The sequence below is a fragment of the Hyaena hyaena genome, unplaced genomic scaffold (genome assembly GCF_003009895.1).
Source record: "Hyaena hyaena isolate Hyena2069 unplaced genomic scaffold, ASM300989v1 scaffold_2539, whole genome shotgun sequence".
Taxonomy (NCBI): domain Eukaryota; kingdom Metazoa; phylum Chordata; class Mammalia; order Carnivora; family Hyaenidae; genus Hyaena; species Hyaena hyaena.
The window spans coordinates 1-5756 of NW_024083177.1; the positions used below are offsets into that span (position 1 = coordinate 1).

Genomic DNA, 5756 nt, shown 5'->3' on the forward strand with positions numbered 1-5756 from the left:
GTCGGAAAACTGTCCCACTTCGGCGGAGTTCATGATCTCATGTCGGGCTCAGTGCTGACAGCTGGAGACTGGAGCCTGCTTCGGATTATGTGTCTCCCTCTCTCTGCCCCTCCCCTTCTCACAGTCTATTGTTCAAAAGTGAATAAACATTAAAAACATTTTTTTTAATGTTTTATTTATTTCTAGGAGAGAGAGAGAGAGAGACAGCGTGAGCAGGGGAGGGTCAGAGAGAGAGGGAGTCACAGACTGAAACAGGCTCCAGGATCCGAGCTGGCAGTCAGCACAGAGCCCGACGTGGGGCCTGAACCCATGAACCGCGAGATCATGACCTAAGAGAAAGTCGGATGCTTAAACGACTAAGCGACCCAGGCGCCCCATTAAAAACATTTTTATAAAAAGAACTTTAAGCATTACAAATTTATAGATCCTGATAGCTAGGAGGAAATGAAGTCCCAAACCCTTCTTTTTGTATATTCCAAATTGTTGCAATTAAATGCAAAATGTTGATAATCCATTGGTTACTGTATCCATTAGTAATTACCGCAAATAACACTTGATAGCAAACCACCTATGAAACTCAATGCCTTGAAACAATGATATTCGCTTGCTCCTCCTGAGTGTATGGGTTGACTGAGCAGCTCTGCCGATCTTAGCTGGGCTCACTCACGTGACTACAAGTTGGCCAGGTGGCTGACTGAGGACGACGACGTAACTCTCCTCCATGTCACTCACCCCTCCAGCAGGTTAGCTGGGTATGTTCTCAGGGCAGAGGCAAGGATGCAAGAACACAACTCATTGTGTCAAGAGCAAGAAGGAATGCACACCCAATTTTGAAATCCTCTGCCTTTGAGTTATTCTCTTGACCAAAGCCAGTGTCAAAGCCAAGGCAGGATGAGAGCAGAAAGAGGTTACAAAGTTACAGGGAAGGGGTGTGGAGAGACAGAGGCCACCTCTTGAGGCCATGGATGCAATGAACCTATCACAAGGGGTGAGGTGATGGGTAGGAGTCTTGCAGTCTCCTACTTCACTACCTCCTAGAACTGTCGCCTCTGTATTGAACACTCTGGACAATATCAACTAACCAATGAATCGAGGAGATGTGATTTGTACATACAATGGAATACTACTTGGCAACAGGAAAGAAGTAAATCAAGCCATTTGCAGCAACATGGATGGAACTGGAAAGTATTAGGCTGAGTGAAATAAGTCAGTCAGAGAAACACAGATACCATATGTCTAAACTCATATGTGGATCTTGAGAAGCTTAACAGAAAACCAGGGGGGAATGTTAGGGGAAAAATAGTTACAGAGAGGGAGGGAGGCAAACCATAAAAGACTTGAATAAACTGAGGGTGGATGCAGGTATGGGTGAGAGGGGGAAATGGGTGACGGGCACTGAGGAGGGCACTTGTTGGGATGAACACTGGGTGTTGTATGTAAGTGATGAACCACAGGAATCTACCCCAAGAACCAAGAGCACACTTCATACACCATAAGTTAGCCAATTTGACAATAAATTATATTTAAAAACAAACTGAAACAAAAGAACACTCTGGACAAGCCAAGCTCTGAAGACCAACCTACCATAGATGAACTCATGCATCAGCTTCCTTCTCAAACTGTGACTGCCACAAATAAGAAAGAGTGAGCCTCTGGGCACATAGGTGGCTCAGTCTGTTGAACATCTGACTTCGCTTTAGGTCACGAGTTCACAGTTTGTGAGTTTGAGCCCCACATTGGGCTTGCTGCTGTCAGCACTGAGCCCACTTCAGATCCTCTGTCCCTTTCTCCTCCTCCCCCCAAAATAAACAAACATTAAAAGAAACTGATCCTCCATTAACCAAGTTTAATGTTATCAAATTGTCCACCACATGATCATTACTAAGTTCACTGAATCTTAGGTGGTAACTTGACTCAACGTAAATATTTGGTCTTTCCTCTGTAGCCTCAAACTAAGAATTCCTGGGGTCAAAGGAAGAGAAGGAGAAGGACAAGGGATCTGGAAGGAGCTCTGTGGTCAGGATCTCACAGCACAGCTCAGCCACCTACAGCTGTGTGATGTTGAGGAAGTTATTTAGCCTCTCTGAGCCTCAGTTTCCTTACCCTCAAAATGGAGAGTAATCATTCATCTTACTCATTCATTCAACATACTTATGGAGAATCTACTAGATAGAATTCCCTGTAATTATAGAGCTCACTTCAAGCTGGAGCTGCCTAAGAGACAGCGAAATTGTAATACAGGGCTAGAAAGCATGAAGCCCTAGGGACACTCAGAGGTATATCCAATCCTACTTCAGAAGATTCATGGAATTATCCGTGGTGGGAGTGATGACAGAGACTCATGAAAAGGTAGAAATTAGACGGGTTTTGAGGAAAAGTGTCCTAGGAAGAGGGAATGGCAGATGCAAAGTCCAAAAGTCAAGAAGATATTTTCCTTTCTGGTTTTAAAGGCAAAATCTGCTATCATCATGGCAAACAGAAGAATATTCCAGAATATTCTAGAACAAACATTTGTAGATACAACAGAAATCCCTTGGGGCTCTCATGAAAATGCAAGTTCTGGTTCAGCCAATATGAGGTGGGTCCTGAGATCTTGCTTTTCTAGCAAGGTGATGCTGATCTGTCTGATGCACAGACCACACTTTGAGTAGGGAGGTATAAGAGTGGCCATGGAAAGGAGGATTCTTCATTTCATTGGTCCAATTTTAATATATGTACTCCCAAAGCGAGCACAGAAGATATACCTACATTTAAAACGTTCATCTCCCTCTTCTCCCTCTGGCAACCAAGATTCCATGGAGCATGAAGGACAATGAGGGATGGCGATAACGTTGTGAGCAGTGTGATTCCCACACAAGGTCTAGGAAAGTCCCTGGAGGAAGAGAGACGTTGGATCCCTGAAAGCTTCCAGGAAACCAGAATACTTTTCAAAGGGTGTTGCAATCAAGCAACCCTCCATGAAATACTGGGATCCTGCACCACCCAGAGCTCCTACTCACCAATCGAACTCTTGTAAGTGTCCATGCAAAACTAGCCTACAGGTCTATGTGTTTTATTCATACTCTGGGGCCGCCATTACTGTTTCACTGACTGTTTCCTTAAAAGCAGCGGAAATCTATGTCAAAGGCTAGGTAGATCAGTCATATGACAAATCATTTATTGAGGGCCACTCTGAGTCAGACACATGACGGGTGCTGGAGAGGTACACCTGGAGCCATACGCCAATGGACTTAGGAGAAACAAAAATGGTAGCCAGATAATCTTGGCTGTGCCATTGCGCTGGGGTCTATTACTCCCTCAAAACTCTGGAAACTCAAAGAGCAGAACTGATCATCTGAAACAGAAATTCTTGGTTCCCAGAGGGTTCTGAGACAGGCAGGACTCTGCCTCTGCCCATTAAGCTGTGATTTCAGAGACGGCTCCCGGAGGCATTGGCTTTCCTCAAACGTTGCTGCATAGCATACTGGCAGTAAGAAAGATCGTCATCCCTGTGAGAGAGAAATCAGAATTAGAATCAGCAGCAGGATTAGTACAATATGATTCCGGGGGGTTGTAAATACTTGGGTCTTATAAATACAGAGAGATGGAAACAAACACTAGAAGGATGAACATTACAACATTAACAAGGATCGCCTCTATGGTGACAGGCACTAATGGCAAACTCTAAAGCTATTCTCAACCTCTTCACCATTCATAGCTTCCACTCTAGAAGCAGGAAAGCCAAATACTTGCTTTGTCAAATTCCTTTGTACCTATGTAAGGTCATGTGATACAGTTCTGACCAATTACTGGAAGGGAAACCCAATGAGGGGTTTCTGGGAAAGATTTTGTTTCCTCTGAAAGAGGGAAGCCTGAAAGGAGAATTTGAGGCTTCTCCCTATCCCTCTTCTTGCTTTTAATGTGGTCATGATGTCTGGAGCTTTGGCAACCATCTTGCAACCATGGAAATCATTTGATGAACGGTCAACAAGCTCATAGTGGAATGGAAAAGTTGAGAAAACCTAAATCCTTTCCAACACCCCTGAGCAACATAACCAATATCAGCAACACCTAACTCTGGGTTTCAACTTTTGCAAAAACAAATTAGTATTTTTTTCTATTTAATTAAGCCACTGAATCTTAGTTACTTGTTCTTGGATAAATCAGTGAAAAAAATTGTAATGGGGGATAAAAGAGCTATTGTGTAAAGTGCAGTTTTACATCTCTGTAAGTTTTTAAAAAATGTTTTATTTTTTTCTGAGACACATAGAGAGAGAGACAGACAGCATGAACAGGGGAGAGGCAGAGAGAGAGGGAGATACAGAATCCAAAGCAGGCTCCAGGCTCCAAGCTAGCTCTCAGAGCAGAGCCCGACAAGGGACTCAAACCCACGAACTTTGATATCATGACCTGAGCTGAAGTCGGACACTTAACCAACTGAGCCACCCAGCCGCCCCAGCAACTCTGTAAAGTTAAAACATTTTTTTAAACATTTATTTATTATTGAGAGACAGAGAGAGACAGAGCATGAGTGGCACAAGGGCAGAGAGAGAGGGAGACACAGGATCTGAAGCAGGGTCCAGGTTCTGAGCTGTCAGCACAGAGCTGAACATGGGGCTCAAACTCACCATCTGTGATATCATGCCTTAGCGAAAGTGGGACACCTAACCAATTGAACCACCGAGGTGCCCCTACAACTCTGTAAGTTTTAAATAGCAATAGTAGCAATGGAAAATTATGAGTAAAAATCAGTCTTGCCTGCTTTTGCACGTTCATATCTTTAAAACAAATTTTTTTAATGTTTTATTTATTTCTGAGAGAGTGTGTGTGTGAGTAGGGGAGGGACAGAGAGAGAAGGAGATACAGAATCCGAAGCAGGCTCCAGGATCTGAGCTAGCTGTCAGCACAGAGCCCAATGCGTGGCTCGAACCCACAAACCATGTGATCATGACTTGAGCCAAAGTCGGATGCTTAACCTACTGAGCCACCCAGATACCCCTTGCATGTTCCTTTCAATGTTTCTGAAATTATATATGTGTAGCATAAGTCATGTAATTTATACATTTATAGAATTCATTTTATGGTACTATGAAATTTTATATAAAACTGTATAATATATAATATGTAACTTTCTAATTATATGTCGAATTCTATATATGTATGTGATTATATATAAAATTATCAACAAGGGAACTTGGCAGATGTTATCACTGGCTCAAAAAAGAATGCAAGGAACAGACATAATACATATATATATAATAAATACTATAAATAAGAGCTATTTGATACCTATTATATAATGTTATATAAAATGTACGTATGTTCTTTGAAGTCTCTTTTGAGCCAGTTTAACATTTTCTTCACCCCCTCATGATGATAGAGTAGAATAAAATCCTTAATGTACGGTCACGTTATATCTGTATGAGTCATTTTATCTTTTTTAGTTCACACAGCTACCATGGGACAAAGTCGGGATTTAAGCCCAGGCTGCCTGGTGCCTGAACCCCAACTCTTGAACCCCAACACCACACTTTGTCAAATGTGCAAAAATATACATGGACACACAGCTCACAGCTGGTTCTCCATGCACAGTGCTGGTATTGCTAAGCGGCAGTTCCGTTTGAACGGAAGTCTGCGCAAAACACACCGTCTCTCACCGTTTTAGAAGTGGAGGGGACAGAGGACAGTAACATCTCTGAGGTCTGAGACTCGGAGCTGCGTTTGGTCTTCCTGGTAATGCATTTCCTGTATTCTTCCCGCACCTGGAGGAAGACACG

At 42.9% G+C, this 5756-nt stretch overlaps 1 long non-coding RNA gene across 1 annotated transcript; it reads right to left on the reverse strand.

Moving 5' to 3' along the window:
• Positions 1-3140: 3140 nt before the first annotated feature.
• On the reverse strand, positions 3141-5673 carry LOC120227581. Its single transcript, XR_005527288.1, has 2 exons — positions 5637-5673; positions 3141-3488 (listed from the first exon to the last, which is right to left on the reverse strand). It is a non-coding gene; the product is annotated as an uncharacterized LOC120227581 (long non-coding RNA).
• Positions 5674-5756: the final 83 nt, after the last annotated feature.